The 19,869-nt window shown below is 37.2% G+C and overlaps 1 protein-coding gene across 1 annotated transcript in view; it reads left to right on the top strand.

Moving 5' to 3' along the window:
• Nucleotides 1-19,869, top strand: part of LOC122796900 (death-associated protein kinase related-like) — a 163,892-nt gene that overhangs the window by 122,716 nt on the left and 21,307 nt on the right. The gene's annotated exons all lie outside the window — the stretch shown is intronic.

Below are 19,869 nucleotides of genomic sequence, written 5' to 3'. Positions count from 1 at the left end.
TGTAGATGGGGGGATGAGCCTATATCCTATTCATGGATAAGAGATGTTGAAACGAAACTTTTGTGAAGTGAAGTGAAACAGGTATTAGGGACTCATTTTCATTTAAAAGAAACCCCCTTATACTGCCCACCTCATTCCCACTTTGGACACTGGACATACTTGTTGATCTTGAATGTTTTGTTTTTGTTTATCCCAATAATATTGGAATGGATTATATTAGAGCCCTCTTGGTGCAGAATCAGTTTCCTAGTCACATAATCACCAGGTGGATGTCCCTCTTAGAGCTTGTTCTTCAAAACAATGTTGGAATTGGTCAGGTTCTTTGTTAATGCAGTTTAATACGTTTACATACAGAACAAGATGAGAGTTCTTTCTCAATGTCTTTTGATATAGAAGGTCAAAACACTAGTCCTCTTGCCCTTCTTTTGGTAGAATAAGTTCCTGGTTGGCCATGATACAAGATCTTAATATACTCTTTTTGCAAAGATATTGGAACAATTACTTTTGAACCTTTCATGATGATACCATCTTCCATCAAAATCTCATCTCTGTAAGGAAAATACTGCTGCACATTAACTGGTAAACAAGATTGTTTTAACACCCATCCTCGACTGATAAAGTGGTTGAGCTTTTGTAGAATTGAATCTGAAGCTGTGTGAGTTCTAAGCTCATCAAGACATGTGGAAGAAAAAATTCTCACTTCCATGACTTCAAAATCAGGTTTCTCGTTTTCATGCTTTTCAGTGTTTTTTCTGGGTGATCTAGATAAAGTATAAGTTAGATAAAGAGGATTGCCTTTTGTGTAAATAAGATTGAAATTGTGCTTTTGCAATTTGAGCATCATGCATTGCAATGTTGCAGTGCTATGTGCATTGGATTTCTCAAAATAGTGACTAAAGGTTGGTGGTCAGTCTCAATTTGAATAGGTCAGCAATAAATACAATCATGGAACTTCGAACATGTAAACACAATTGACAAGAGATCTTTCTCTATAAGTATACTGCATCTTGGTTTGGGTTATCTAGATGCATAGCATATGGGTCTACCCTCTTGAAGAATGGCTGCACCAAGACCAAACATAGAAGCATTACATGAAAGAGTTACTAGTTTGTGAACATCATAGTATCTTAAATTAGGTGGACTGGGAATTTTTTTGTTTCAGGACATCAAATGCTCTTTGGTGTTATTCTGACCAAGACCAGGTTATATCTTTGCATGTCAGCTATCTGAGTGGTGCTGAAAGTTGACTCAAATCTGAAATGAATTTACCCAAATAGTTCACTATTCTAAGAAAACATTGTAAGGCTTGGACATTGTCTGGAGCTGGCATCTCAAGAATTACTGTTTGCTTGGAAGGATCTGGTCGTAAGCCTGCACTACTAAACAAATGACTAACATAAGTAACTTCTTGTAGCCTGAATTTGCATTTCTGAAGAATCAGCTTAAGATTCACTTCACAAGCTCTTTTCAGAACTTTCTTGAGGATTCTATCATGTTCGACTTCACCATTGCCTCCTACAAGAGTATCATCTACTATAATAGCACATGGATAACCATCAAACATTTGCTCCATTGCACGTTGAAAGACTTCAACAGCAGAATTTATTCCAAATGGCATTCTCAAAAATCTGTACCTTCCAAATGGTGTACTAAAAGTGGTTAGCAATGAATATTTTTGGTCAAGCAGAATTTGCCAAAACTAACTTTATGTATCTAAGACAGAAAAAACAGTGGCATTTGGCATAACAGCAACAACACCGCTGACTCTGCACATTGGATGATGAGGTTGTTTTAGTGCTTTGTTCAAATCCCTTGGATCAATACATATTCTAATATCATCTAAGCTTTGCTTATGAGCTACCACCATGGAGGATACCCATTCAATTGGTTATTCAGTTGGACAGATTACTCCTTGCTGCACCATTCTGTCTAGCTCAGCCTTGTTCTGCATAGCGACTGGAACTTTCCGTGCTGGTTTGATAACTGGGCTTACCTCAGGGTCTAGATTCATGGAGTACACAACTGGGAGTTTGCCTAGTTTATCTTCAAAAATTTCAGCATAGTCTGAAAAAATAGTCTCGGGAAAATTTGAATGGTATCATTCAAGCTTACATGGTGGACTTCCTTATTGAATGAAAGCAGTCCTATTTTCAAACTGTCTCTGAGGCCTAATAATGACTGCACGTGTCTCTTGACTATGTAAAACTGCAAGTCATAGCTGTTACCAGCAGAGTAATATGAAAGCCCTACTGAGCCTTTGGTTTGAATTTCTTCACCACCATAAGTAACATGTTTTGCACACCCTGCCAGATCAGTTTGCTCACCAGCACCTACTTTGCCAAACGTAATTGCTGAGATAACACTGCACTTTGAACCAGTATCAACTTTGAGCTCTATAGGTCTCCCATTAATCAGAACAGTGCAAAATACTTTATTCTTTGCTCACAAATCTACTGCATTGACTTTTTTGCCAAGCACTGACACACCATCAACATAAAAAGTAGGGACACAGCTTTCAAGTTGATCAACTTGTCTCATCGAATGTTCTCTTTTATAAAAGAATGAGCCTCAGTTGATAGACAAAGCCTTTTGAAAATATTCCACTTTTTATATTTGTGGCACTGTTGACCAAAAGCTAAGCACTTTTCTCTTTTAGGTTCACGATTACTACCACAATTATGACAGTTGACTATGAAGCTAGCTACAGGTTTTGCTGAGTCAACCCTGTGCTTCACTGAGCATGCTCTGGATTTTAATGGAGCTGTCCTGGAACTTGCTACAAAGGCTCTGGGTTTCACTGAAGCTGCCACACCTTTGGACCTGTATTTTTTAACCACATGCTGCATAATATTAACATTAGAAATGGAAGAAGCCATGTACATGCTTTTCTCATTTGTAAATATATTTGTGTGCTTTTCTGCAAGCTCATATATCTGACAAATCTCAATGACCTTACTCAAAGTTAAGTCATTGTGTCAAAGCAAAATCTTTCTCCCTGCTTCATCTTTAATACCACACATAAGCCTGTCCTTTATCAACTCCTCTCTTAAATCCCCAAATCTCCACGTTTTTGCCTTGTTTCTCAGATCAGTTAAGTGCCTTTCTATTGTACAGTTCCAACAGAACACTCAAGTGTAGTAATTGTAATATAGCTATAATAGCTATAAATGAAAGCACTATGGCTTAGAACAAGTTTATTTGAGCGTGCTTTCGTCTTCAATAACAAGACTTCATCAGAAACATTTAAATCACAAAACAGTAGTACTTTTATACTTATAAACAATTGAATAATTGCCAATCAATTATACATCTCCCACTCATTATTTAAAGAAACATACCACAGTTCACAGTTCACAATTCATACATTAAAAGTACCATTTAGAAAATAAATATATCTATATATTACAATTAAAATATATTCTCAATGTATTAAATGTTATTAAAAGGTATTAAAATCGTAATATATTGCATAACAATTAGTTGAAGTACACTTTACAAAAGTGCATTTTATAAAAAGTATTACAACTTAAATGAATGATATTTTAAAACCGGCTTAATACTACATGTTTCGTTTATACCTGGGGTGTGGGTAGAGTTCAATCTCAGCTGCCACTTTAACTCTTCCCTTTCTGACCTATTTTTCCAATCACCACCCCTATGGTCATTACCAAGATTCTCCAAAATACCAAAATAGAAGGTTTTACAGGAACTGTTTCCCCTGAAGTGTTTATAGAGAGCATTATTGTTATCTTCGCGTCTGATAGCATAAAGATGTTCATATATCCATCTGCGCAGAGCCCTCTCAGTTTTGCCAACATAAAATTTTTGGCAGCTCTGGCAGACAGAAAGATAAACTAGCTGTTTAGAACCACACGAGCCTCTCTTTAAATATACATTTCTCTTAGGGGAACCAATTTCCACCCAGTCAACATCTAAAATATATGAACAGTATACACATGAACCACAACTCCTAGTTCCTCTGAATATGTTGTTTGTCTTTATAGGGTGTTCAAGTAAGTACTTGAGATTATTACTAGTTTTAAACACAAAACAGGGTTTGTTACCCACAACATCCATTAAACCTTCTTCACCCTTAAACATTACCCAATTTCTCCAACTTCTTTTAAAAATATAATATCATTACTTATTATACGGGATGACCTAAGCATCTGCCCCTTTATTACGTTTTTCTTGATGTAATGTGGATGGCAACTCTCATAATTCAGGAAAGTGTTACTATATGTCTTTTTCCTGAATAAACTTGATTCTATCTTCCCGTTACTTGTATATAGATGTAAGTCCAGAAAATCAATCAAACTCTTACCCACCTTACTGGTGAATCTCAAAAAAGTTGTAGTTTGATTTAAATATATTATATATTCATCTAACTCTTCTCAAGTGCCCTTCCAAAGGAAAAATATGTCATCCAAATATCTTAGATAAATAATCATTTAGGTGCATAAATAGATGACAGAACATATTGATCCTCCCATTCAGCTAGTACTAAATTGGAAAATACTGGAGCACATCTAGCTCTCATTGCAACTCCCATAGACTGTTCATAGTATTCACCCTCAAAGTGAATGTAGTTGTTTTCCAAAACAATTTGCATTAAATCTACCAATAAACTTCTTCTAACTTGGTGGATACGACTATGTTTTTCCAGGCTTTTGGAAAACCATTCCAAACCTATATCCTGGGGTATTACTGAGAATACGTTCACAATATCAACTGCGATGAACCAAAATTCACCCAGTTTAGAGCTTAACAGGGTCCTGAAGCAATCTAGACAATGCCATGAGTCCTTTAGGATATGTGGTATGTAGTCAAGGGTGTTTTTACAAAAGATGTCAATGTTGAGGGTTGGGAGGGTGGCCTAATGGTTAAGGTGTTTGCCTTACAAACACAAGGTACAGGGTTTGAATCTCACAGGGGATAATTGGCTAGGCTTAAAATGGCTCGCAAGGGCAGTTAGCCTAGTATGAACCTATGAACCTATGATGCTAAAGGTTCCATTTTTGATCCTCTAGCTGCCACTGTAGGTCTAAAGGGAGGGATGGTAGTATCTTTATGTATCTTGGGAATACCGAATATGGTACTTTTAATGTATGAATTGTGAAGTATGGTATGTTTCTTTAAACAATGAGTGGGAGATGTATAATTGATTGGCAATTATTCAATTGTTTATAAGTATAAAAGTACTACTGTTTTGTGATTTAAATGTTTCTGATGAAGTTTTGTTATTGAAGATGAAAGTGCGCTCAAATAAGCTTGTTCTAAGCCATATACTAGTGCTTTCATTTATAGCTATCATAGCTATATTACAATTACTACACTCGAGTGTTCTGTTGGAACTGTATTATTTTCTTGTTGTAGTTTGGTTGGTTGCAGTTCCTGTTCTCTCTTTTTATTATGAGTTGTTTGACTTTCTATTGTAATATTCATTTGGGGGTTCAACATTTCTGTAAATTTACATTTTAAACACTCAGTATCTTCCTGCGATTCTGCCAGTACCACTATATGGTGGTTTTCCACTCACCTGCATACCCAGCAGCTGCATACACAAATGAACACTCTCTTTCAATGGCTTCTGAACCAGCTAAATTAAGCAGAATAAATGCCTTTGTATGTGCGTCTTTGTCAGAAAAAGCAGCCTGTATGAAAATATCATACTCTTGCTCAAACACTCTCCAATTTTCTGTGATATTGTTATCAAATATAAGGGGACTTGGTCTGGGAGATCCTTCTGCCTTGCCAACAAATTATGTTTGAACACAATGCAAATGTGGCCAATAATATTCAAATTCACAAAATCTCTTTAAAATGGCTGTGCTCTGTGACATAACTGTAGCTAATGTGAAAATACATTTTATGCTATTTGGATATTGTTTGTCACAGTTTCAGACATTTATTTAATTAGAAATTCGTTTTGAGCATTCTGAATGCTTTGTTTTACAGTTTTTGAGTAAAAAATCATTTAAGCAAGTTTTAGTACCTGAAATTTGTTTCTGACATGTTGTGAGTTGTTTGAGGAATAGGGATGATCCACATCTGTATATTCCTCTAACTTTACCTGTGCACCTCATGGTTTTGACTCTGGATCCCATTCTGACACCATGTTGCTTGTCTTGTGTATATTGAATAAGATGATGAGGCTGGGTATTTGTTTAAGTAGTTTATTACACACAAACACATCAGGATGTATAGCAGGAACATTAAGCTTAAACAATCTGACTAAATGACTACTTCACACATGCATGCTTACACCTCAGCTGCTCACTAGAAAATTACACTCTTGCTTTCACATATTCAGTACTTTTATGCACCTGCCTGCTGACTGGAAATCTTCTTAAAGGTATATAATACACTCTTATCTACAGTATACATAGTCCATAGAGAGATTATGATTGCTGCATATAGGTATGTCTGAGGATATAAATGACTGACCCTGATATAATTTACTAAGGTTACACAGTCTATTATTCTGGCTTTGTGGGATGAAGCACATTTGTGTGAATCAAGTTGGAAAACTTTATTTTGGCTACTTCTTGTGTGAAGAAAGGTTGAAATATGTTACTCTGGTCACCATTTTTTTATTATAATCAGATATCTAAGTATCAAGATGCAGGACATTGTTCATTTGTGTGAAATAAGTTGGCATACTTGACAGGAGCTACTGTTTTTGTAACCCACACTGAAATACATTACTATAGCCATTTTGATCAAAGAAGACTTCTGAGGTATATAGTCACAACAAAGTGACTATAACTGCTGGATACAAAGACTTGCAGTGAATGAAGGTTACTGGCCCTGCTGTCATCTTCTCATGTTAAATAATTGCTATTTTGGCTCTATTTGACTAAACTTTTTGTGACAGCAAGTTGGAATACTTAACTGTAACTACTGTTTGTGTGAAACAGAGTTGAAATGGTAGTCATTATTTGTTATAGCAATACAAAATAGGTGTAATTTCTTGGTATGGGGTTGTCTGTAGATGAAAATAACTTAGTCTAGCAACTGTAAAATCTAATTATTGGCTAGTAAGCACACTGCTTATATGCCATCAAAAAAGAAATTTGCTGCAGCTTTGGTGCAAGGGATATCTTCCAGTAATTTAGAGGAAAAGTGCATCAAATGTACTCAGAGTGAATTAAGATAAATGAAACATTGAGGAAAATACATTAAATATACTCTTTGCTGAATAAAATAAACAAAACATTATCAACACAAATACAAAAGGCTAGGAAAATTAGAAGAAGCTTTAACTAGCTATTCAGATGAGCTGATAAAACTGCAAAAATCAAAGGTTGAAATGAAGGAAAGGCTGGCAGAGTGTAACACTTCTCAAGAAGAGCTGTTTGAAAAAAAATGGGAGAGTTAGAAGACAGAGCATGCAGATAAACCAGAGATTTTCTGCTGTACTAGAAAAACTGGAAGGAACAGACAGTATTAATTTTATAAAAGCACAAAAAAGCATCTGGACTGGTATTCCAGAACAGGATTTGATTACTGAAAAAGCACATTGAGTGCATGTTCCAAACCTGGCCATGAGAAAGCAGCCAAGACATGTGTTAGTACAGATGCAATCATGTAATCAGAAGGAGTTGATGCAGAGAAGCAGTGGTAGAAGGGCAACGTATTAAACATTGGAGATAGTAGAGTGTTTGTGGAAATGATTATTCACTGTACACCAGGCAGAAGAGAAGCAAGTTTATCCCAGCAATCAGAGAATGTTGAGAAATGTGTGAGATTCAAGCTGCTGCATCCTACTGTCTTCATATTTTTCCTGGAGGATCAAAGACTTTTTTTTGATGCAGAGCAGGTTAAGGAGGAAATGCAAAAGTTTATGCAGCAAAAAGTGAGCCATCGAGCTGAAGGCAACTCTGCTTGTCATTCTTCTGACAATGAAGCTCAAAAGAGGGACTTTGCCAGTGAAACCTTTTTCAATGTTTCAAAGGAAAATGCTTGACAGACATAATAAAAAGCACAGGAGTTGACTAGAAGAGTTAGGAGTACCTTAGACTTGAACCTGAGTCTGGTTTTGGGAGACAGAGATAAACAGGAAGAAGACCAGTGACATTGAAATAAGTGAATAAATGTGAGATTATAAAGCATCAATCACATTTTTAAAGTATGGCTTTGCAAGAAAAATGGCTAAGAAAGATTGGACTTTTGTTAATTTTGTTAAAATTTTGGGTGGACTGTAAAGCATTTACCCCATTTTATGTCATTAATTTTTAGAAGGACACTAAAAGGAAAACTGTAACTGTAAATAAAACATTTTTTGTTCTTAACAGTATTAACATAAGACATTTCATGATATAAACTGCATGTTAAATAGCAAAGCAGATTTGACTAGTATGTAGTCAGAGGTATCGTAAATATGGGGAGAGGGTGAGAGTGAGTCTTTTTAGTGATTATTGTATGTGATAAAGATATTAAAGTAAACAAGAATCTTTTTAGCTTTAAGAAATAATAGGCATTGCAATATAAAAAGACAAGAAATGCTGGACAAAAGCAAGTTTAAGTTAATATGCTGTAATCTTTGGCTTTTGGGTTGGTGTGGGGGTGCAAAAGTGCACTGATTATATTACATGTAGAGTTGAGATGATGTATCTTATTTTTGCATAGATGAATGTCTTGGATAATGTCCTTGGCTTAATCTAAATACAAATGTTTTCTGTAAGCAGATAGGCTTGAAAAATAAGGCAGAAGTATGAATACCATGGGAAGTATTATTTTTCTTGCATATGCAATGATATTACCTTTTTCCTTTAGTAATTGTTCAGTAGTATTTAAGAAGTCTGCAACTGAAGGCAGTTCTACATTCTGTTCTTATGTTTCTATGGAGACCAGATGTCTACAGGTGTAAGCAATTAATCTTGACAGTTAAAAGCATTGTTTGCAGAGAGGAGAGGCAAATTTAAAGGTATAAGGGCAAGAATTTCAGTAAAAAAGAATGTTTGAAATTATTCAAAGTGAGTAAGAGATAACAGCTTCCCTAGTAGCCTTAATACTTTGAAACATTTAATAGAGCCAAGTATAATTTTGTTTTATTTAAAGTTAGACTGTGCAGTTTTTCTTAAAGCTAAAATATAATGCTTTCTGAATGCATATAATCTGTTTTTCATGTCTTTGAGGGGAGTAGAGATAAAAAAGGAACAGACAACAATTAGTGTATGTGGGAACACAGGCTGTAGCATAAACTTTAGCATGGTTATGTAATGGCTGTGGGCACAGCTGTTAATATAAGGCAATTGTTCATATCATGGGGGTTAAACTTAATTTTTTGAAGATGTATATAGTTTTGTGTGTTTATTCTAAGCTAATATGTTATGGGGGTGTTCTGAAAATGTATTTAGTTTTTTTGAGGGTTTTCCTTAAAACAAAAAGTCTTAAAAAAATTATATAGTTTCAAATGGAGATGACAAAAAAAGCAAATGTATAAAAGATCAACCTGCTAAACATTAATGTGTACATGTAATGCAAAAATCAAAATACACATTCAGAAAAGCTGTCATTTGTACTAGGTGGAAACAATGACTCCTTATCATAATGCCTGTGCTATCCATATTGTTTTGGAACATAAATGTACTTACAGATATAAGACAAAATGGTAAGGGTATTGAATTATATTAAGAAATGCAGAATGCAAATAGCAATGCTGCAGGAGACTCTTTTTGGAAAAAAATGAGTATGTGAAGTTGATAAAGAAAGGATTTCAGGGTGGATATTCAGCAAAATATCAGGACAGAGGAAAAGGGTTATAGTTAAACTTGAGGACCTTCAATAGTGATAGAAGAGGAAAAATATAATAAGAGTAGATTTGTGACAGTAAGCGGCTAGTGGTAAAGGATGAGGATCACGCTAGCATGTATTTATATTCCAACAAAAAAACTGCTGTTATGGAGCTTAAGAAAGCTTTGGAAGAAATAATCATCTTTCAGCAGGAAATATTACCTTTAGGTAGGTAGTGGAATTTGATTTACAATAGCAAGGATGTATCTGGGGGACCTAGAAGGGAATATGTAACAAAAGAGAGTAGTTTTTTGAAGAAATTTAATGAAACTATTAGGTATTTAAGAATTCAATAGTAGGAGCTTGGAGAGAATTTGCATATTATTTCCCAAGTTACAATAACTGGGCTAGACTACATAGAATTCATATTTCACAGGAATGTGTGCATTTAATTGAAAGCCTTGACATACATCCAATAAAATTTCAGCTCATGCATCAATAAGAACTATGATAAAAATGCAGGGTAATGTATTCAAAATGAGACACTGTCTTTTTCCCACCTATATTTTAAAAAGAGAGGAATATAGGGAATGGGTGGTTGCAAAAAGTGATGAAGATGTGGAAGGTTTTAACAGTATTTTCAAAGGAGAGGAAGCACCAACATCTTGGAAGAAAGCTGCGGTGGCTGAAATACATAAAGACAGTAAAGACCCATCAGACCCTGCTTTATTTAGACCCATTTAAATTTTAAACCATGATTATAAAGTATTTAAGTTTGTACTAGCTAAAAGAATTGGAAAGGTTTTGCCAAAATTGATAGATATAGATCAATGGGATTTTGTGAAAGGGAGGCAAACATTTGACAACATTAATAGAAAAATGATGATCCAGAGGGAAGTAGAATGTAAGCAAATGCTGCTATTGTTTGTGGGTCTTGATGAAGAGAAAGCATTTGACAGAGTATGCTGGGATTTTACAAGTAGAACAATGGAAGGATTTGCATTTCCTGTTACAATAATAAGGTTAATTTGGATATGTGAGGAATCACAGGCAGAAATTAAAGTGGGAGGGTTCATCTCTGATAAGTTGTGCCTGAAAAGAATACCCATGCAGGGGTATCCTGAAATTCAAGGATATAATTGGTATGGTAATCAAGAAAAGTTTTCTTTATATGCAGACAATATTATTTTGTACCTGGTAAATCCAGAAAAAGACATTTCAGTGTTGTGGAACATTTTGAGACAGTTTTGTGTCTTTTTGTGATGTAAAATTAATTAAGATAAAACAAAATCTATTGCTATAAATTATGTACTCACACATGAATTGGTTTAGCAATGCCCATATTTTTGGGGACACAATAAGATAAAGTAATTTGGAGTATGGATTAAAAAGGCATCTGTTATGGCAGCTAAAGATATGTGGGAAGAGACTTAACAAAAGAGTATACAACAATTGAAATTGAGAAACTGGAAGCTGTTGTTTATGGATAGGGATACTAAGATACAAGCCATGAAAATGTTTTAGTTTCTCTTTAGCTTTATAGACAATTCAGTCATATTTTGGTCAACCAGAGAAGTGGTGAACACTAATTAATAAAGAGTTGAGGAAATTTATCTAGGAGAGAAAGAGGACAAGGGTTAAGTGGGATAAGATGACCCTTCCAGTAGAGCAAGGTGGTTTAAGATTACCTGATTTGAAGGGATATTTTGCAGCTACACAGTTAAGGCTTATAAAAATAACACACGCAGACAGTTATAATTCAAAGTGGAAAGATATGAAGATGAAACACGGGGGAAGTTCAAGAAATAAGGAGAGACTAGGATTTTGGATGCAGATCCTTAAGGAAAATATAAACAGGCATACAGAATATTATATTTTTAAAAAAGCAGAAGTATTCTAAGAAATAAGCCAACACAAGAATGCAGAAAGGAAATTTTGCTGATAGGGATGACTGCAAGTAGGGGTACCTAGATTAGGCATGAGGGGGCTGGAATCTACTGGAGAAAACTGGCAAACGAGCTAAGATATTTGGAGAAAATACCTATCAAGAGAAAGGTAAAAAAATAGAATGTGGCCAAGAAGACATTTGGACTACAGCTAGAGGCTGTCTTACCTATTAGGGATTGATAATAGTGTATAGGCAAAGAGAAAGGAATAGGGGAATCCTAAGTGAAAGACCTGCTCTGGTACAGATTAGGGTGAATCTAGAACAGAAGCTATTAGAAAGAGATAATTAGTATGGCATATAAAATATTACACTGTAACTTTAAGAATCAATCTTAGGATGTTAGAAATGATTGGGAAGAGAGATTGGATAAATAATTTACAAATGAGGCAAAATCAAAGGGCAAAAGAACAAACCAAAAACAGCAACCTGGAGCAAGGACTGCTGTGGGTCAGCAAGCTTAAGTTCCCATAAAAAATGTAAAAAAACGTTGTAAATGAGGCAAATCCAGATATAAAATGACCTTTTATTAAATAAACGTTCACATAAAATATAGTAAGCGCTTTCATTTGATAAGTTAATGACTTGTCAGACAAACCACACAGACATGAATCAAGTTTAAATATGTAACAGAAGACACACATCTCATTTGTTACAGCCAATCAATAGTTCAGTACAAAAAAAATATTGCATAATTCATGGGTTCCATGTTCTTGGAGTTTTAAAAAATTATTGAAAGTAGTGCAGCAGCCAGGAATTAAACCCAGGTCAACTACTTAAAAAGCAGCTTTACTCACCACTATACTACATAACAGCACTGAACATTGTAGCTCAAATAAATGATACATACATTTCACATTAAAAACTTTTAAAACACTGTAAATCATATAATAAATAACAATATAATAGTTTAACAACAATAAACATTTCAAATGTATTTATGCAGTTAAATATTTAAAATGTTAAACCTACCTTTCTTGTGCTTTTAGTCTTAAAATAGTAGTTACAGAAAGGTGGCAATTCAAACCTGGCCAGTAGTTTGCCATTAGGCATAACTGCCAGGCTAATTCCATTCTCTTTAAAATCATAGTCCATGGTCCATGCCTTTCTCCTGTCTTCACTACATCCAGTACAAAAAAAAAATAAAGGAATGTTATGTATACCCAAGACAGTGCCTTGCTAAAGCATTTGTTTCAATATTAATCTTAAAGTTCTCAAATGCTTATAAGTATGATTTTTTTAACATCCTCTCTGTCATACCTGTGTAGAAGAAAAAAACATACGCACTGCACTGAGTGCAGTATGCTACTTTTTCAGAGGTACAATAAAATTTATGTTTTGGTTTGAATTTAAAACCATTAATCAAAACTTCCTCATTTTCAAGAAATCTTTGATGTTTACAAAGACCATACAGTAGCTCCAAGTGGGCTGTTGACAATGGTCATCTGAAGAAGATTTCCCATGCCCCCTGTACCCCCTATATGAGGGGACAGCCTCCACACCCTCTGGACTTATATATATCAACCCTGAGGTCACATGACAGTAGAGAAAGAAGCAAACTCCAGTGTTATTGAATGTAATTTCTTCAACATCACTCGCTCTTTTTGCATTTACTGAAATTACATTCAATCACAAGACATGCTCCTACCACATGGTGTTATGACTACATCCTCAATGAGTGGAGAGCAACAGTACTCATAATGAGGATGTTGGACCACTGTCTGACCTGTGCATGGTTTCTGAAGTGGGGATATGGAAGGTGAAGACATGTAGTGGCTACCTCCTAAATTAAATAGTTTTTGGAGGTCTGGAGGATGCCAGCATAGGTATTACAACTTCATATTAACAGATTCTCCATGACTTTCCTGTGGGCACCTGACAGGTTGTGGAGTCCATCAGCTTACTGGTTATGCAGATCATAGAGTTTTTATGTGTGGCACAAGGACAATGCAGTACCTGACACAGCTTTAGGTGTGATGGTACTGAATATTATCATCATGAACTGATATGGGCAGGGACAGTACAGACTATGCATAGCATTGCCTGTCATCCTGATACATGACACTTGAGTGGCATGGGTGGCCAAGACCTTAGTCTTCAGGTATTGCAGGCTGCTATTGCACTGGCCATAAGCAACTCAAAGGAGCATTGATATTGGTCATGATGTAGTTTCATTTGCTGTCCCTATAACACTACAATATATATTAGGCCATCTTCCTTGACATCATCATCCTTTGCAGCCACACCAGTATCATACAGAGGAATAATGTAGTCCAGATTACTCCTGTGCATTAGGCCACTGGTCTGGCAGCACTACAGATCTTGAGTCAGGGGACTTCTGCATGAGATTATGGTGTGGCTAGTGTATCTCATCTTTTGTACCCTATAGGTTTATCTTTCACTGTAAGCTTAACTCTCAAACTCTTAGAGCAAGAAATCTGGACAACACCAACAATAAAAGTTGGACAAAGGCCCAAAAATAGTGACAATTTTTAAATACTGCTCTTACAAACTTAAAAAGTTGATAGAATAACAGAGTGTGCATTAGGATGAATTTTCTGCTTGGTATGAAGACTGAAACTCAAATGTCTGTCATTATTTTTTAACTTCAGTCTTTAATGATTTCTCACTGATTTGCCAGAAAATCACAATTTTATGAAAAAAGAACCAAAAATATGAGGCAAAATTCTGGACATTCTCAAAAATCTGTACAGTTGAGAGGTATGATGTAAGCCATGGAATGCTTGCCTTGTAGTGCTGTTCAGGTATATATACAGCTATGTATGTGGGGCTACTTCACTTCTTCGAAAACCCTAATCATTGAATTCCTAATGCAGAACCCTATTCGTCAAACCCTCACTCTATTGAATGTGCATTTAAGTGAAAATTTTCCCAGGGAAAACAAACAGTGTGTCATCATTTGGAATTTTTCCCACTGCAGTGTGACCTCGGAGTTGGAATATTTAGTTGGGGGTGTGTTGGGGGTGCAGCCCCCACCTTGGTGAGTTTTAAATTTTGTAATTTTTGTGTGTGTGTGTGTGGTGTGTGTGTGTGTTTGTGTGTGTGTGTGTGTGTGTGTGTGTGTGTGTGTGTGTGTGTGTGTGTGTGTGTGTGTGTGTGTCTCTCTCTCTCTTTCTTTCTGAGACCCTTGTCTACGTTTTTAAGTGCAAATGATGATAGCTGTGCTACAGCATAATTTCATCACTAGTTATGTCTGATGCACATGGTGGACAATTCATGTATTTATCAGCATAGCTTATATAGGTCACAGCATGGTATCACGCTTTATGTGTGCATTATTTTGATATGTCTGCTTTGAACACATTAATGCTCTCGCAGTACACAGATTTTTATCAGTCATAGTTGCTGTGTGCTAAGTCATATTGTATTGTATCATTGTGCTAACGGGCTGTTTGGTGTTGCTTTTTGGTGCGCTTCTTCAGCACCATCTTGTCCACCATTCTAATTGTTATATGCTAATTCAGTTTGTTCTGCTACTATTATACCATATTGCCCCTGTGGATAATTGTCTGTCTGGCTTGTTTCTTGCAATAAAGATATTCTGTAACACTCAGACAAAAATAAAACGTATTTCATAATGTTTATTTGTCCCGGTTCCCTTCAATAACACACATCACACCAAATGACATTTGACGACCTTTATTAAATTTCCATAACATAGCTTTGATCACCAACTTTTTAATTACAACTATTCATGATATAATTGATTCTAAATACAGCATAACATCCTTGTAATGTAAATCAGGGCAGCGTACCTACTCACCCTGCCCCAGTAAGCATCGTCTATACCTCTACTCACTTTAATTATGAAGCAGCATCCCATCTCACTTCATACACCATTCATTGTAATGTTAATCAGGGCAGCGTACCAACTCACCCTGCCCAACAAGTAGGGTCCATACCTCTCCTCGCTTACTTTACTTATGAAGCAGTGTCCCAACTCACTTCCTACACCATCCATTGAATTACCTTCATCAAATAAGCACCATCCTTACTTCAGCTTGCTTATCTATTCAGCAAGCTTCCTCCAACTACTCATTTCCTTTCCCCCGATCATTGAAATGAACATCCAGACATCAGAGGGGGAACAGAAGAGGGCAAGCCTATCCTCTTCTCTGCCTACCCACACTGATAAATAACCCTACTCCCCACCAACGAAGAGAGGGAGGGTGGGTGGGGTAGCAAGTTCATGCCAAAATGTGATTGCTTAACCCAACTACACTAGACTAAACCTCTTAAGCCCCTCCCCATCATTATCTCATTTCCTCCCAACCATCCCTGCCTCCACTTAACCCTTTCACCTCCCCAACCCACTTAACTCCCCCTAATATTAACCTACCCCCCCCCCATGAAGTTGTCCTGGGACAACTTAGTTTGTTGCCAAACTTCATTTGTCCCGGTCCCCTTCAATAACACACATCATACCAAATGACATTTGACGACCTTTATTAAATTTCCATAACATAGCTTTGATCACCAACTTTATTAATTACAACTATTCATGATATAATTGATTCTAAATACAGCATAACATCCTTGTAATGTTAATCAGGGCAGCGTACTTACTCACCCTGCCACAGTAAGCAGTGTCCATACCTCTACGCACTTACTTTACTTATGAAGCAGCGTCCCATCTCACTTCATATACCATTCATTGTAATGTTAATCAGGGCAGTGTACCAACTCATCCTGCCCAACAAGCAGGGTCCATACCTCTGCTCCTTATTTACTTATGAAGCAGTTTCCCAACTCACTTCATACACCATTAATTGAATTACCTTCCACCAAATAAGCACCATCCTTACCTCAGCTTGCTTATCTATTGAGCAAGCTTCCTCCAACTACTCATTTCCTTTCCCCAGATCCTTGAAATGAACATCCAGACATCAGAGGGGGAACAGAGGAGGGCAAGCCTATACCTCTTCTCTAACAAGCAGCCTGACCAGGCTGTTCCCCCCTCCCCAAATTTGTTCAATCCACTTCCCATAATGGGAAGGGGCAAGCCAAACATCATTTGGTGTACCCATCATCTAGAAAGCACCTTAGAATCCCGTCATAAACCCCTTTGCCATGCCATCACTGAAACTAAATAAAGTAGGATTACTGTGACCCTGTTGTAACACCGGAACAACCACACCAAGAGAGCACATACCCTTTTAGCCTGCTGCCTTCAAAACTGAAATCATGGCTCAAACTGAAAGCATTGACAGCCTATAACCACAACAAAACCACATACTATAACCCCTTGAACTCAAGACGGCACCCAGTCAAACAACTAGTAGCAAATCTCACACCCAAGACCCTGTTAACCATAGAATATCCTATATGTGCAACAACTCCGTTATTGTAGGGAACAGTCTAACTCCAACTTTAATGTCCTACCTTAGCTGGCAGAAAACAAGCACCCCTTGTCCTGCAGCTGCCTTATCCTGCAACCAAGCTTCCTTTAAATCTTCTAACTCCCCTGCAACCATGCACCCAGTTTCTAAAACCATCCCAATACAGCCACCTACCTACCATGCTTCCTAAACCCTAGCTACAAAATTCATCCAGAACCCCAAGTGAAATGATCCTTGTGCTATTCTGTAAAACCTTCACCTGGTACGCAACATTAACACTACTTACTCAAGGGACAAATTTGTCACTCCCAAAGCTACCATCCATTAGGAACAAACGCCACCATCTTGTCAAACACCTCATTGTCCCTTCCCCCACCTAAAGTTCAAACTGGATGAGTGAATACAACCACCCAATTTTCCAAGAAAGCAAAGATTGAACTTCACTGGCTTTCAAGAGCCATAAGGCTGCAGCCTAATAAGTTCCCATGCTCCTATGAATGTTGTGACTCTACTCATTCCATGGGATCCCCACACTCCTCAGCACCCCTACCTACCTTTTCCTTACTTGCCCCAAATCACAGCCCAATAATCCGCTCCCACTAATTAAATGCAAAGGTCTAGCATTCCTTACTAAGGTAATACTCAGGCCCACCTTGAGCCCCATTCAAGTGGCAAGAACATCCATCCCATCAAAACATCACCTTTCAAATCCCCTTGTCAAGTCACCGCATGATGCCTTCTGCACTTGAGCAATTTCCGTCAGGAACTGTTGCCCACTTGTGCTCCCCATGTGTAACCTCTTCTCTCGCCACTGCTTCCATCATTGGCAAACTTCACTGTGTATCGCCACCAATGGTACTTGGCACACCACCATCTACAAAGAAAAGGAAAAAGTAAACCCTTTAATATGTAAAGAGAAGGCTCCACCTTATACCCACCTATTCCAACTTACAGTCACAGCATTCCAAGACCCCATCTGCAAGAAAGAAAAGACATGTAAATCATCCAAAATACATAACAGACATTCCAAGACATCTTCAAGGACATCCTATCCTGCCAACCCAGGAAGGAATGTACCACCACCACTCACATCTATGACAAAGCAGCTGTAACTGAAGCTATACTTCAAATGACTCTATCAAATACCCAAGAGAAGTTTAACTACCATTCAAGTATGTTAAAACTAAACCCCACACATGAAGGACCTATCAATATCCGCAAGCCGGGTAACCTTGTGATTTCAGACCACATCAATTAGCGCCCTGTATAAGCTAAGCTAACTTATATCATAAAACCATCTGACTAGCTCTTAACCTTCCATCTCCAAATGAGGCACACTAACCAACATAATATGGAACAAAATGGACAATGCAGCAAATCTAATAATAGCCGACTGACAGCTTATAAAATACAATCAGGTAGTATTTTAAATAGTCCTCTTACAAACTTAAAAGGTTATTTGATTCTCCAACGACTCTAAGACTGTTTACCTCTTTAAATTATTTGGCCTATAACCCTATTACTTGTTCATTTGACTTTGAATGTAATACTTAGGACCTTCGATCCTTGCAGTGACACTGTTTTTGTCACCTATGGAGCATTTCTCCCCGGGCCTCTACTGAAAATGGACATGTATCCAGCTAGACTAGCCCGGTCAACAAATGTAAAATAAAAATAAAAATAAAATAAATAAATAAATAATCAGGGCAGCGTACCTACTCACCCTGCCCCAGTAAGCATCGTCTATACCTCTACTCACTTTAATTATGAAGCAGCGTCCCATCTCACTTCATACACCATTCATTGTAATGTTAATCAGGGCAGCGTACCAACTCACCCTGCCCAACAAGTAGGGTCCATACCTCTCCTCGCCATTTTACTTATGAAGCAGTGTCCCAACTCACTTCCTACACCATCCATTGAATTACCTTCATCAAATAAGCACCATCCTTACTTCAGCTTGCTTATCTATTCAGCAAGCTTCCTCCAACTACTCATTTCCTTTCCCCCGATCCTTGAAATGAACATCCAGACATCAGAGGGGGAACAGAAGAGGGCAAGCCTATCCTCTTCTCTGCCTACCCACACTGATAAATAACCCTACTCCCCACCAACGAAGAGAGGGAGGGTGGGTGGGGTAGCAAGTTCATGCCAAAATGTGATTGCTTAACCCAACTACACTAGACTAAACCTCTTAAGCCCCTCCCCATCATTATCTCATTTCCTCCCAACCATCCCTGCCTCCACTTAACCCTTTCACCTCCCCAACCCACTTAACACCCCTAATATTACCCCCCCCCCAAGAAGTTGTCCTGGGACAACTTAGTTTGTTGCCAAACTTCATTTGTCCCGGTCCCCTTCAATAACACACATCATACCAAATGACATTTGACGACCTTTATTAAATTTCCATAACATAGCTTTGATCACCAACTTTATTAATTACAACTATTCATGATATAATTGATTCTAAATACAGCATAACATCCTTGTAATGTTAATCAGGGCAGCTGCATTTACTCACCCTGCCACAGTAAGCAGTGTCCATACCTCACGACTTACTTTACTTATGAAGCAGCCCCATCTCACTTCATACACCATTCATTGTAATGTTAATCAGGGCAGTGTACCAACTCATCCTGCCCAACAAGCAGGGTCCATACCTCTGCTCCTTATTTACTTATGAAGCAGTTTCCCAACTCACTTCATACACCATTAATTGAATTACCTTCCACCAAATAAGCACCATCCTTACCTCAGCTTGCTTATCTATTGAGCAAGCTTCCTCCAACTACTCATTTCCTTTCCCCAGATCCTTGAAATGAA

Source organism: Protopterus annectens, chromosome 3.part0 (assembly GCF_019279795.1).
Source record: "Protopterus annectens isolate FY-2018-M chromosome 3.part0, PAN1.0, whole genome shotgun sequence".
Lineage (NCBI taxonomy): Eukaryota > Metazoa > Chordata > Ceratodontiformes > Protopteridae > Protopterus > Protopterus annectens.
This window is presented reverse-complemented; position numbering and strand designations above follow the sequence as displayed.